We start from the raw sequence: 14,528 nt of genomic DNA on the forward strand, positions 1-14,528 counted from the left end.
CACAAAATTTATTATACATACTTAGGAGCAATAGATTCTGAAATGATTATGTGCAAGTTGTAAGGATCTACACAAAGCAGATATGAGGACAAAATCTTAAAAGAATCTCACATATTCTATAACCTTTCCATATGTTTCAGTTGGATGTTGAGTAAGTCCTTCTTTTGAAAAACTGTGATCACTCAAATTCTAAAAAATACTGCTAGTTTTGGCTTTTTGTGTGCTCTGCCAAAGAAAATGACTATGCTTTCTAACTGTTGAGTACTTACTTTGGGTGCTAAGACTCGCCCTTTATTAAAAAGTGGAGTAGGCAGAGTTATGGTTCTCCAAAAAAGTTTATATCCTAATCTCCAGAACTGATGAATATGTTATGATACGTAGGTGAAGGGGAGTTAAGCATGCAGATAGAATTTAGGGTGATAATCAATGGATTTAAAGATGGATAGATTGTCCTGAATTATCCAGGTGGGCCCAGTGCAATCACAAAGGTACTTAAAGTGCAGGAGTTAGGGTGAGGGGGAAATGTGAGCACAGAAGAAAATACTGAGAGATGTGATGTTACTGGCTCTGAAGATGGAAGAAGTGGACCTTTATAAACTTGAAAAGGCCAGGAAATGGAATCTCACATAGAGCCAAAAGTAATATAACTTTACAAAACTTGATTTCAGCCTGTTAAAATCTATGTTGGACTTCTGACCTGCAGAACACTAAGATAGTAATCTGTGTTGAATAAGCTTCTCACTTTCTGATAACTTATTATAGCAACAATTGAATACCAATAAAGCTACTATATATATATTTAATATAATGATTTATTATATAATACAACAATAATACATAAGCTATTATTTATTATATATAACTATATAGTACATAGAACTACTTATAATGTAATATATGTTATATATTAATATAATTGTTCAGTATATTATATAATATATACTATAATTATGTATTAGTATAATTAATGTGTATAGACATACTATGTATTGTTAATAACATATAAATGGATAATATGTTATAATATATTTTATATTATCTATATAATAAATATGTGTAATAAATAATAATATGTATATTCTTATAAGCAATATCCTCAACATGGTTTTATTACTTTTTAAATATGTTTCACTAAAAGATATTTTCATGTCTACCTTGGAAGAAATAAATTACTTAACAATTAGTTCTCAAAATAACCTAGTGATGTAGATGATAATCATTTTATAGACTGAAATATGAAAGCCCTGTGAATTTAAATAATTGCCTAAGGTCATAGAGTTAATATATGTAGAAACCAGGAATCAAACTGGGTGAACTCACTTGAGAGCACATACTGTTTGTTTTTGTTTTTTGACTTAAAACACGAAGGAAAATTTTTATAATAAATAAATAAATAAAATGGTAAAATATTTAAATTATAGAACATACTGAGAAACATACTGACTCCGCCAGTCAAGTTAATTAACACACCCATCACTTCATAGAGTCACTCTATTTATGGCAGGGTAGGGACGTGAAAATGTTTAAATACTCTCTCTTAGCAAATTTAAATTACCCATTACAGTATTATCATCTATAGTCACCCATAGTATATATTAGCTCCTCAGAAATTATTAAGTTTTTTACAGAAAGTTGGTTCCCTTTACCAAACTCTAACTGTTTCCCTCCCCCACCCCCACCCCCACCCCCACAGCACCTGACAACCACTATTCTCCTCTCTGCTTCTGGGAATTTGTGTGTTTTTTTTAAGATTCCATATATAAGTGATACCGTGCAGTATCTATTTTTTCTGTCTGGCTTATTTTAGTTAGCATAACACCGTCCAGTTTCATTCATGTTGTCACAAATGGAAGGACTTTCTTATTTTTTAAGACCGAGTAATTTTCTTGTGTATGTGTGTGTGTGTGTGTGTGTGTGTGTATGTGGGTGTGGGTATGTGTCATACTGTCGTTATTCATTCACCCACTGGGAGACACACAGATTGTTTCCATATCTTGAATATTGAGAATAATGATGTGATAAACATGAGAGTACAGATATTGATTGATATGTGATTTTGTTTCCGTGGGACATATTCTCAAAAGTGAGAATGCTGGAATATATAGGAGTCCTATTTTAATCTTTTGAGAAATCCTCATCCTTTTTTCCATAATGGCTGTACCAATTTACATTCCCAACAGTGCACAGGGATTTCCTTTTCTACACATCCTTGCCAACATTTTATCTCTTTTTTTTCATGACAGGCATTCTAATGGGTGTGAGGTGATATCTCACTGTGGTTTGATGTTTATCTTCCTGATGATTAGCAATGTTGAATATTTCATACACCTAGTAGCCATTGTGTCTTTGGGAAAAAGTCTATTTAAGTATCTGCCTGTCTTTGTTTTTGTTTTTGTTTTTTGTTTTGTCTATTTCTTTCATAAAGTCCTGGAAGATGGACCAGGACAGCATAAAACTGACATTTAAATTACCTTACAACTGGATTATTTCTGAATACTAAAGACCATAAAGTTAACTGACTTTAAATAACTATATGACTAAGGTTTATAATAGGATAATTCAAGTATGAATATTTTGCATATCTTAGTTTCAATATATTATTATGAATCAATAGGGCTTTTAGTTGATTAAGTTACTAACTATATTGTTTCTTTTTTTTTTCAGGTGTAGAATCTAGTGACTCATCACAAGTGCCCTCCTTAATACCCATAACTCATTTAACCTGTCCTCCCACCCACCTCCCATCCAGTAACCCTCAGTTTGTTCTCCACAGCTAAGAGTCTATTTTATAGTTTTCATCCTTTCCCCCACTATGTTCATCTGTGTTGCTTCTTAAATTCCACATATGAGTGAAATCATAAGATATTTGTCTTCCTCTGACTGGCTTATTTTGTTTAGCATAATACTCTATAGCTCCATGCACGTCATTGCAAATGACAAGATTTCATTCTTTTTGGTGCTGAGTAATATTCCATTTTATTTATTTGTTTGTTTATTTATTTATTTATTTACACTTTTTTTTAATCCATTCATCAGTCAATGGACATTTGGACTCTTTCCATAATTTGGCTACCATAAATATTGCTGCTATAAACACCCAGGTGCATGTATCCCTTTGAGTCACAATTTTTGTTTCCTTTGGGTAAATACCTAGTAACGCAATGCTGGGTCATAGGGTAGTTCTATTACTGTAACTTTTTTTTCAAAATTTTATTAAAATTCCAGTTAGTTAACATATACTGTAATATTGGTTTCAGGAGTAGAATTCAGTGATGCATCACTTGCATATAACACTGATCCTTATCATAACAAGTGCCCCCCTTAATCTCCATCCCCCATTTAACCCACCCCCTATCCATCTCCCTCCATCAACCCTCAGTTTGTTTTCCCTCATTAAAAGTCTGTTAAGATTTGCTTCCCTCTCTCTCTTTTTTTCCCTTGCCATATGTTCATTTGTTTTCTTTCTTAAATTCCACATATGAATGAAATCATATGACCTTTGTCTTTCTCTGAATGACTTATTTCACCTAGCCTAATACACTCTAGCTCTAACCATGTCATTGCAAATGGCAAGATTTCATTCTTTTAATGACTGAATACTATATACACATATATACATATATATATATATATATATATATATATATATATATATATATATATCCATGCATCAGTCAATGGACATTTGGACTTTTTTCATAGTTTTGCTATTGTTGATAATGCTGCTATAAACATTGGGTGCATGTGCCACTTCAAATCATTATTTTTGTATCCCTTGGGTAAATATCTATTAGTGCAATTGCTGGGACATAGGGTAGTTTTGAGGCACCTCCATACTGTTTTCCAGAGTGGCTGCACCAATTTGTATTCCCACCAACTGTGTAAGAGGGTTCCCCTTTCTCTGCATACACACCAACACCCATTGTTTCCTGTGTTGTTAATTTTAGCCATTCTGACAGGTATGAAGTGATATCTCATTATAGTTTTGATTTGTATTTCCCTGATGATCAGCAATGTTGAAGGTCTTTTCCTGTTTTGTAATTGGGTTATCTATTTGTTTGCTATTGACTTAAGTTCCTTGTATATTTTAGATATTAATCCTTTATCAGATGTTTAGTTTGCAAATATTTTCTCCCATTGCATAGACTGACTTTTCAATATGTTAACAGTTTATTTTGCTGTGCAAAAACCTTTATTTTATTATAGTCCCACCTGTTAATTTTTGCTCTCACTGCATTTGCTTTAAGGTCAAATCCAAAAAATAAAAAAAATTGGGGAGGAGCCAAGATGGCAGAACAGCATGTAAGTTTTTGTGTGTCTCCCATCCATGAGATACAGCCAGACCAACACTAAACCACCCTGCACACCTAGAAAACTGATTTGAGGATTAACACAACAATCTGCACAACCTGAAACACAGAATTGAGCAGGTAAGTGGCATGGAGAGGTGAACTTGGGGAGCAAAAAGTCACGGGATGGTAGGTGCTTTTGCAAGCGGAGAGAGGACAGAGACTGGAGTGGGGAGGAATATGATAAAAGCATCCCTCCCCAAAAGCAGCTGGAAAGTGGAAAATTGGAAACAGCCACAGGGACTAAACTAAAAAGGGAGAAAGGAGAGGGTTTAAATTCCATTAAGACTGTAAACAAGGGAAACACAAAAGCTGCAACTCTGCAGCTCCATACCTGGCAGTGCTCTGGTGGGAAGGGCGAATCCCCAGGGGTCCGGGAGGTTCTCGGGCCACAAGGGGAAAGCGATTCCACTGCTGGAAGGAGATTTGGTAGACACTGTTGAAGCCACCTGGTCCCAGCACACCCCAGAAAACGGTCCATTCGCTGGAGCTGGAACAAGGTCATTAAGGGCGAATCCTAGCACCAGATGTATGTTGTGATTTTCCATAATCCCTGAAAAGCTGCTGCTACACTACCTTGCGAACTTTTTCTGGGGTGGGCTGGCACCTGGTCTCAGTCTTGTGGCAACGGCAGCAGCAGTGTCCAGCCAGCATTCCTGGGTGCAGCAGACATTTGGCCATTGTTCATTTGGTCACTGCTCCATAAGCCCCTCCTGCAGAGGGGCAGAATGGATCAAAGCCACAGTCCTTCAGAAGTAAGGGGCTGGGAAAAACAGCCACATCTGAGACAAAACTCAGGAGAGAGGTACTTCCTGGGGCCTGGTAACAGACAGTGAAAAAGTGGGTAGTGGACGAAAGCTGAAGACAGAGGAAAGGTGTGCAATTGCTGTTCCAGGAGAACTGAGTTCCAATACTAGAGACTGGGTAGCTGGATGGTGCCATTTTCACTGCTCCCACGCATGCGAATATGCACCTACCAGTGCCACAACACTCCACCCCAGTAGGTTAGCAGTGCCACCTAGTGGAGAACAACGCCATTACACTGAACCCCGCCCAACTGGGCCAACCTCCCTCTTCAAGAACACAAGTCTTACCTCCTAGTTTATGGACTATAAAGTGCTACATAGTCTAACTTCTAGAGGAAGATGAAGTAATTTCAGTCCTATTTCAATCTGTTAGCAGGTCCCTCTATTCAATTTTCTTTATTTTTTATTTTCTTTTACACTTCTTTTCTTTTTCTTGAATACCGAAAGAGAAAAAATTCATTTTTATTTTCAATTTTTATTAAAAATATTTTTCTTTAATTTTTTTACTATATTTTCCACTTTTGTGTAAATTTTTTTCAAATTCTATTTTACATCCATCATTTTTTTAGTCTACTTCAGAGTATTCACCTTTTCAAATTTTCAAACGATTTCCTTTTTTTTCGTTTTCTTTCTTCTCTTTTTCGTTTCTATTCTTTTTCTTGAATGCAGAAAGAGTAAAACTTCATTTTTACTTTCAATTTCTATTAAAATATTTTTCTTCAATTTTTCACAATATTTTTTGTTTTTATGTAAATTTTTTTCAAATTCCATTTTACTTCCATCATTTTATTTTAGTCAACTAAAGTGTATTCGCTTTTACAAATTTTCAAAAGATTTCCTTTTTTTTCTTTTCTTTTTTTCTCTTTTTCATTTCTTTTCTTTTTCTTGAATACAGAAAGAGAAAAAAATTATTTTTATTTTTAATTTTTATTAAAATTTTTTTCTTAAATTTTTCTACTATATTCTTTACTTTTGTGTATATTTTTTTCAAATTCTGTTTTACTCCCATCATCTCATTTTAGTCTACTTCAGTGTATTAATTTATTCAAATTCTCAAACTATTTCCTTCCCCTCCACCTTTTTTCTCTAATCTGTCAAACCACTTTCAACACCCAGACCAAAACACACCTAGGTTCTACATTCATTTATTCTATTTGTGTGTGTGTGTGTGTGTTTAATTTTTTAATTTTAATATATTTTTAATTTTATTTTTTTAATTTTAATTTTTCTACCTCATTAATTCCTTTTCTCCCTTCAAAATGAGAAAATGAAGGAATTCACCCCAAAAGAAAGAGCACGAAGAAATGACAGCCAGGGATTTAACCAACACAGATACAAGCAAGATGTCTGAACCAGAATTTAGAATCACAATAATCAGAATACTAGCTGGAGTCGAAAGTAGATTACAATCCCTTTCTACACAGATAAAATAAGTAAAAAAATAATCTGAATGGAATTAAAAATGCTATTACTGAGCTTTAATCACAGATGGATGCAGTGGCGGCAAGGATGGAAGAGGCAGAATAGAGAATCAGTGATATAGAGCACCAACTTATAGAGAATAATGAAGCAGTAAAAAAGAGGGCGATTAAGGCAAAAGATCACAATTTAAGAATCAGAGAAACCAGTGACTCATTAAAAAGGAACAACATCAGAATCATAAGGGTCCCAGAAGAGGAAGAGAGAGAAATAAGGGCAGAAGGGGTATGCGAGCAAATCATAGCAGAAAACTTTCCTAACCTGGGGAAAGACACAGACATCAAAATCCAGGAAGCACAGAGAATCCCCATTAGATTCAACAAAAACTGACCATCAACAAGGCATATCATAGTCAAATTCACAAAATACTCAGGCAAGGAGAGAATCATGAAAGCAGCAAGGAAAAAAAGTCCCTAAACTACAAGGGAAGACAGATCAGGTTTTCAGCAGACATATCCACAGAAACTTGGCAGGCCAGAAAGCAGTGGCAGGATATATTCAGTGTGCTGAATCAGAAAAATATGCAGCCAAGAATTTTTTATCCAGCAAAGCTGTCATTCAAAATAGAAGGAGAGAGAAAAAGTTCCCCAGATAAACAAAAATTAAAGGAGTTCGTGACCACTAAACCAGCCATGCAAGAAATTTTAAGGGGGACTCTCTGAGGGGAGAAAAGATGAAAAAATATGTATCTGTATATATATGTATACATATGTGTATATATATATATGTATACATATATGTGTGTGTGTATATATATGTGTGTATATATGAGTGTACATATATATAAATACCAAAAGGAAGAAAGATTAGAAAGGACCAGAGAATACCACCAGAAACTCCAACTCTAAAGCATCATGATGCAATAAATTCATATCTTTCAGTACTCACTCTAAACGTCAATAGACTCAATGCTCCAATCAAAAGACATAGGGTAACAGAATGAATAAGAAAACAAGATCTATCTATACGCTGTTTACATGAGACCCACTTTAGACCTAAAGATACCTTCAGATTGAAAATAAGGGGATGGAGAACCATCTATCATGCTAATGGTCAAGAAAAGAAAGCCGGGGTAGCCATACTTATATCAGACAACCTAGACTTTAAAGACAGTATCAGGAGATGGAGAAGGGCATTATATCATAATCAAGGGGTCTATCCACCAATAAGACCTAACAATCATAAACATTTATGCGCCAAAAGCAGAGCACCCAAATATATAAATCAATTAATCATAAAGAAACTCATCGATAGTAATACCATAATACTAGGAGACTTCAACACCCCACTCACAGCAATGGACAGATCATCTAATCAAAAAATTAACAAGGAAACAATGGCTTTGAATGACACACTGGACCCTATGGACTTAACAGATATATTCAGAACATTTCATCCTAAAGCAGCAGAATATACATTCTTCTTCAGTGCACATGGAACATTCTCCAGAATAGACCATATACTGGGACACAAATCAGCCCTAAGTAAGTACAAAAAGATCGAGATCATATCATGCATATTTTCAGACCACAATGCTATGAAACTCAAAATCAACCACAAGAAAAAATTTGGAAAGGTAACAAATGCTGGGAGACTGAAAAACATCCTACTAAAGAATGAATGGGCTAACCAAGTAGTTACAGAGGAATTTAAAAAGTATATGGAAGTCAATTAAAATGATAACGTCACAATCCAAAAACTCTGGGACACAGCAAAGACGGTTATAAGAAGAAAGTATATAGCAATCTAGATCTTCCCAAAGAAGGAAGAAAGATCTAAGATACACAACCTAACCTTACGCCTTAAGGAGCTGGAAAAATAACAACAAATAAAACCCAAAACTAGCAGGGGACAGGATATAATAAAGATTACAGCAGAAATTAATGCTATTGAAACCAAAAAAATAGTAGAACACATTAAGGAAACCAGAAGCTGTTTCTTTGAAAGAACCACTAGCCAGTTTGATCAAAAAGAAAAAGGAAAGGACCCAAATAAATAAAATCAAGAATGAAAGAGGAGAGATCATAACCAACACAGCAGAAATACAAACAATAATAAGAGAATATTATGAGCAATTATATTCCAATAAAATGGCCAATCTGGAAGAAATGGACAAATTCCTAGAAACATATACACTACCAAAACTGAAATAGGAAGAAATAGAAAATTTGAACAGACCCATAACCACTAAGATAATCGTATTAGTAATCAAAAATCTGCCAAAAAACAAGAGTCCAGGGCCAGATGGCTTTCCAGGGGAATTCTACCAAACATTTGAGGAAGAGTTAACACCTATTCTCTTTAAACTGTTCCAAACAATAGAAATGGAAGGAAAACTTCCAAACTCTTTCTATGAAGCCAGTATTACCTTGTTTCCAAAACCAGAGACCCCATTAAAAAGGAGAACTATAGGTCAATCTCCCTGATGAATATGGATGCAAAAATCCTCAACAAGATATTAGCAACCAGATCCAACAATACATTAAAAAAATTATTCACCACAACCAAGTGGGATTTATACCTGGGATACAGGTCTGGTTCAATATCCACACAACAATTAACGTGATTCATCAAATCAATAAAAGAAAGGACAAGAACCATATGATCCTCTCAATAGATGCAGAGAAAGCATTTGACAAAAAACAACATCCTTTGTTGATAAAAACCCTCAACAAAGTAGGGATAGAAGGATCATACCTCGAGTCATAAAAGCCATATATGAACGACCCAACACTAATATCATCCTCAATGGGGAAAAACTGAGAGCTCTCCCCCTAAGGTCAGGAACAAGACAGGGATGTCCACTCTCATCACTGTTATTCAACATAGTATTGGAAGTCTTAGCCTCTGCAATCAGACAACACAAAGAAATAAAAGGCATCCAAATTGGGCAGGAGAAGATCAAACTTTCACTCTTCACAGACGACATGATACTCTATATGGAAAACCAAAAAGATTCCACCAAAAAACTGCTAGTAGTGATTCATGAATTCAGCAAAATTGCAGGATATAAAATCAATGCACAGAAATCAGTTGCATTCCCATACACCAACAATGAAGCAACAGAAAGAGAAATCAAGGAATCGATCCATATTTATAGTTGCACAAAAAAACATAAAATACCTAGGAATAAATCTAACCAAAGAGGTGAAAAACCTATACACTGAAAACTATAGAAAGCTTATGAAAGAAATTGAAGAAGACACAAAAAATAGAAAAAGATTCCATGCTCCTGGATAGAAAGAACAAATATTGTTAAAATGTCCATACTACCCAAAGCAATCTACATATTCAATGCAATCCCTATCAAAATAACACTGTGAAGCATTCTTCACCAAGCTAGAACAAATAATCCTAAAATTTGTATGGAACCAGAAAAGACCCCATATAGCCAAAGTATTCTTGAAAAGGAAAACCAAAGCAGGAAGCATCACAATCCCAGACTTCAAGCTATACTACAAAGCTGTAATCATTAAGAAAGTATGGTACTGGCACAGGAACGGACATTCAGATCAGTGGAACAGAATAGAGAACCCAGAAATGGACCCACAAATGTATGGCCAAGTAATCTTTGACAAAGCAGTAAAGAATGTCCAATGGAATAAAGACAGTCTCTTCAGCAAGTGGTGCTGGGAAAACTGGACAGTGACATGCAGAAGAATGAACCTGGACTACTTTCTTCAAACATACACAAAAATAAACTCAAATGGATGAAAGACCTCAACGTAAGACAGGAAGCCATCAAAATCCTCGAGGAGAAAGCAGGCAAAAACCTCTTTAATCTTGGCCGCAGCAACTTCTTACTCAACATGTCTCTGGAGGCAAGGGAAACAAAAGCAAAAATGAACTACTGAGACCTCATCAAACTAAAAAGCTCTGCACAGCAAAGGAAACAATCAGCGAAACTAAAAGGCAACTGACAGAATGGGAGAAGATATTTGAAAATGACATATGAGGTAAAGGGTTAGTAGTAAAAAATCTCTAAAGAACTTATCAAACTCAATGCCCAAAAAACAAATCATCCAGGGAAGAAATGGGCAAAATACATGAATAGACAATTCTCCAAGGAAGACATGCAGATGGCCAACTGACACGTGAAAAAATGCTCAACATCACTCATCATCTGGGAAATACAAATCGAAACCACAATGAGATACCACCTTACACCTTTCAGAATGGCTAACATGAACAAATTAGGCAACAACAAATGTTGGCAAGGATGCAGAGAAAGAGGATCTCTTTTGCATTGTTGGTGGAAATGCAAGCTGGTACAGCCACTCTGGAAAACAGTATGAAGGTTCCTCAAAAAAACTAAAAATAAAACTACCCTATGAGCAAGCAATTGCACTACTAGGCATTTATCCACAGGATGCAGGTGTGCTGTTTCGAAGGGACATATGCACCCCCATGTTTATAGCAGCACTATCAACAATAGCCAAAGTATGGAAAGAGCCCAAATGTCCATCAATGAATGAATGGATAAAGAAACTGTAGTATATATATACAATGGAGTACTACTCGCCAATCAAAATGAATGAAATCTTGCCATTTGCAACTATGTGGATGGAATAGAGGGTATTATGCTAAGTGAAATTAGTCAGTCAGAGAAAGACAAATATCATATAACTTCACTCATATGAGGACTTTAAGAGGCAAAATAGATGAGCATAAGGGAAGGGAAACAAAAATAATATAAAAACAGGGAGGGGGACAAAACAGAAGAGACTCATAAATATGGAGAACAAACTGAGGGTTACTGGAGGGTTTGTGGGAGGTAGATGGGCTAAATGGGTAATGGGCACTAAGGAATCTATTTTGCACTATGTGCTAACTAATTTGGATATAAATTTTAAAAAATAAAAAATAAAATTAAAAAAAAAACATTGCCAAGACTGATGTCAAGAAGCTTACTTCCTATGTTTCCTTCTGGTTTTATGGTTTCAGTCTACATTCAAGTCTTTAATCTATTTTGAGTTGATTTTTGTGTATGGTATAAGACGGGCCTAATTTCATTGTCTGCTTGTGTATACTCAGTTTTCCCAACCATTTATTGAAGTGACTATCCTTTCCTCATTGTGTATTAAGGATTCCCATTGTCACTACTTCTATTCAATATAGTACTAGAAGTCCTAGCCAGAAAAATTAAGAAAAAGAAATAAAAGGTATCTAAATTGGAAAAGAAGAAGTAAAACTCTGTTTGCAGATGACATATTATCTCTAGAAATACCCAAAGACTCCACCAAAAAATTGTTAAAACTAATAAATTCAAAAAAGTTGTAGGCTACAAAATCAATATACAAATGTAAGTTTCATTTCCACTCACTAAGGTTGAACTACCAGAAAGAGAATTTAAGAAAATAATCACATTTACAATAGGATCAAAACAGTAAAGTATTCAGGAATAAATTTAACCAAGGAGGGGAAAGATCTGTACACTTAAAACTATAAGACACTGATGAAAGATATGGAGATATCACAAATAAATGCAAAGGTATTTCTTATTCACAGATTAGAAGATCTACTACTGCTAAAATGTACATACTACCAAAGTGATCTACTGATTCGGTGCAATCCATATCAGAAATCCAATAGTATTTTCCACAGAAATAGTAAAAACAATTCTAAAATGCGTGTGGACTACAAAAGACCTTGAATAGCCAAAGTAATCATGACAAAAAATGACAAAGCTGCAAGCATCGCAGTTCCTGACTTCCATCTATATTATCAAGTATAATATTCACAGCATAAAACAGACACATAGATCAGTGGAACGGAACAGAGCACTCAGAAGTAATCCCACACAAATATGGTCAATTAATGTTCAACAAAGTCACCAAGAATACATCATTTGAGAGCACATGCTCTTATTTACTAAACAATCTGCTTTTCACTATATTCCAAGAGTTGAGTTCATGGCATGTAAAGCTTAAAAAGCTTTCTAGGCAATTCTGACATTCACTCTTAATTGCGAAGTATTACTTTAATGGCAAAACTCAGTTTTCTGCTTTTTGGGAAGACTTGTACTCACAATTATCCATTTCTTTTCCTTCTTGATATAAAAAAGGGATGGAAAAATGAATTAAAAAGTCCAGTTAAATAAAAAGCCCACATTAAAGAGCATTACCTGCTCGGACTGAAAAATTAAACTAGATACCACTATAATATATCCTGCACATTACAACGAAATGATTCTTATATAACAGTAGTGTATATCACACTTTTTAATCCTGAGCAATAATACTATATAGAATAGTCAGTAAAATGTGACACTTTAGCTTCGACATCTAAATGCACTAAAGCTCATACATGTATACCATGAAAATACTCTAAACACTATGGGGCAACTATCCAATGCTTTTTAAAAGTAATTTTCATATTATTTTTATCACATGTTGTCCAAAAGAACTCTAAGGTGGAGAATGGTATTTTTTCCATATTTTATCCAAAAAGAACTTGAGTATCAGAAAGTGATAAGTAATTTACTTTGGGTTCAAAATCACATGTCTTCTGGATGCCTATTTTGTCATCTGCCTTTGCTAAAAAATGCTTGTTCTCAGATTTGTGAAATTCAGGGTTACAATATTCAGCTCAACAAATCATTTCTCTTGCATATGCATTATAAATAATATTTCATAAATCAGGAGGCCATATCAATAAAGGTAGATGCTACACAAACAAGCATCTGATAGTCATCAACCAAGATTTACCAAACCCTATGTAAGGACAACGGGCCTTAGGCACAGCAGAAGCAAATGCATTCTTGTGAAACCAGTCACCTGAATAAATTGGGACTAAGAAACTATATACAGCTGCTTACCTGAGTGCAAGAAGGTCAAATCAGCAGAGCAGATGATGCATTAAGTTTTTGCTGCCTGTGGAAGAGAAAAATGCACATGGGAATGGTGACTTGAGTAAAATGTTTTCCCACACCTCTATTATGAGATGAATGCACAATCTTCTTATTGAATCACATTTCTTCATATTTCAATTATTCCTGGTGTCCTGAATTGGTCATGTAGGTGTCACTCCTCCTCAGACAATGAGAAGCAAAACATGCTCTCGATGAAGAAGGATTCTCATTCCACTTGTACTTTCCTGCCTGGTGCACATGGATTTGGTACTTAAGACTAATGTTTTCCTTCTGGGACTTCTACTCATGACCTGATAATGGAAAATGCATTTCAAAAGGGTGTCCTAAGGGGCGCCTGGGTGGCTCAGTCGGTTAAGCGTCCTACTTCAGCTCAGGTCATGATCTCACCCTCCGTGAATTCGAGCCCCGCATCGGGCTCTGTGCTGACAGCTCATAGCCTGGAGCCTGCTTCGGATTCTGTGCCTCCCGCTCTCTCTGCCCCTCCCCTGCTCATGCTCTGTCTCTCTCTGTCTCAAAAATAAATAAAAACATTAAAAACAATGTTTTTAAAAGGGTATCCTAAAAGCCAAAATAATACTTAAAAATCTTTGTGTTAGTTATTCATCTTCAATCCCACAACAAGGCCTAATAATTCTGCCTCCTAAATAGTATTTCAAATATATCCAGACACCCTCCATATTTGCTGTTATTTCCCAAGTCTAGGCCATCATGTTCCTTGCCTGGTCAACACACTCCTACTATGTTTCCACCCATCTCTGCTATTTATCCTTTTAATACATCGCTACATAGTTTTTAGTGTAATCTTTTTATTAAAAATTTTTTTTTAACTTTATTTATTTTGAGAGAGAGAGAGAGAGTGCATGAGCAGGGGAGAGGCAGAGAGAGAGAGAGAGAGAGAGAGAGAATACCAAGCAGGCTCTGCTCTATCAATGTAGAGCCCAAAGCAGGGCTGGAACTCAAGAACTGTGAGATCATGACCTGAGCCAAAATCAAGAGTTGGATGCCTAACTGAGTGAGCCACCC

Source organism: Felis catus, chromosome D1 (assembly GCF_018350175.1).
Source record: "Felis catus isolate Fca126 chromosome D1, F.catus_Fca126_mat1.0, whole genome shotgun sequence".
Taxonomy (NCBI): Eukaryota; Metazoa; Chordata; class Mammalia; order Carnivora; family Felidae; genus Felis; species Felis catus.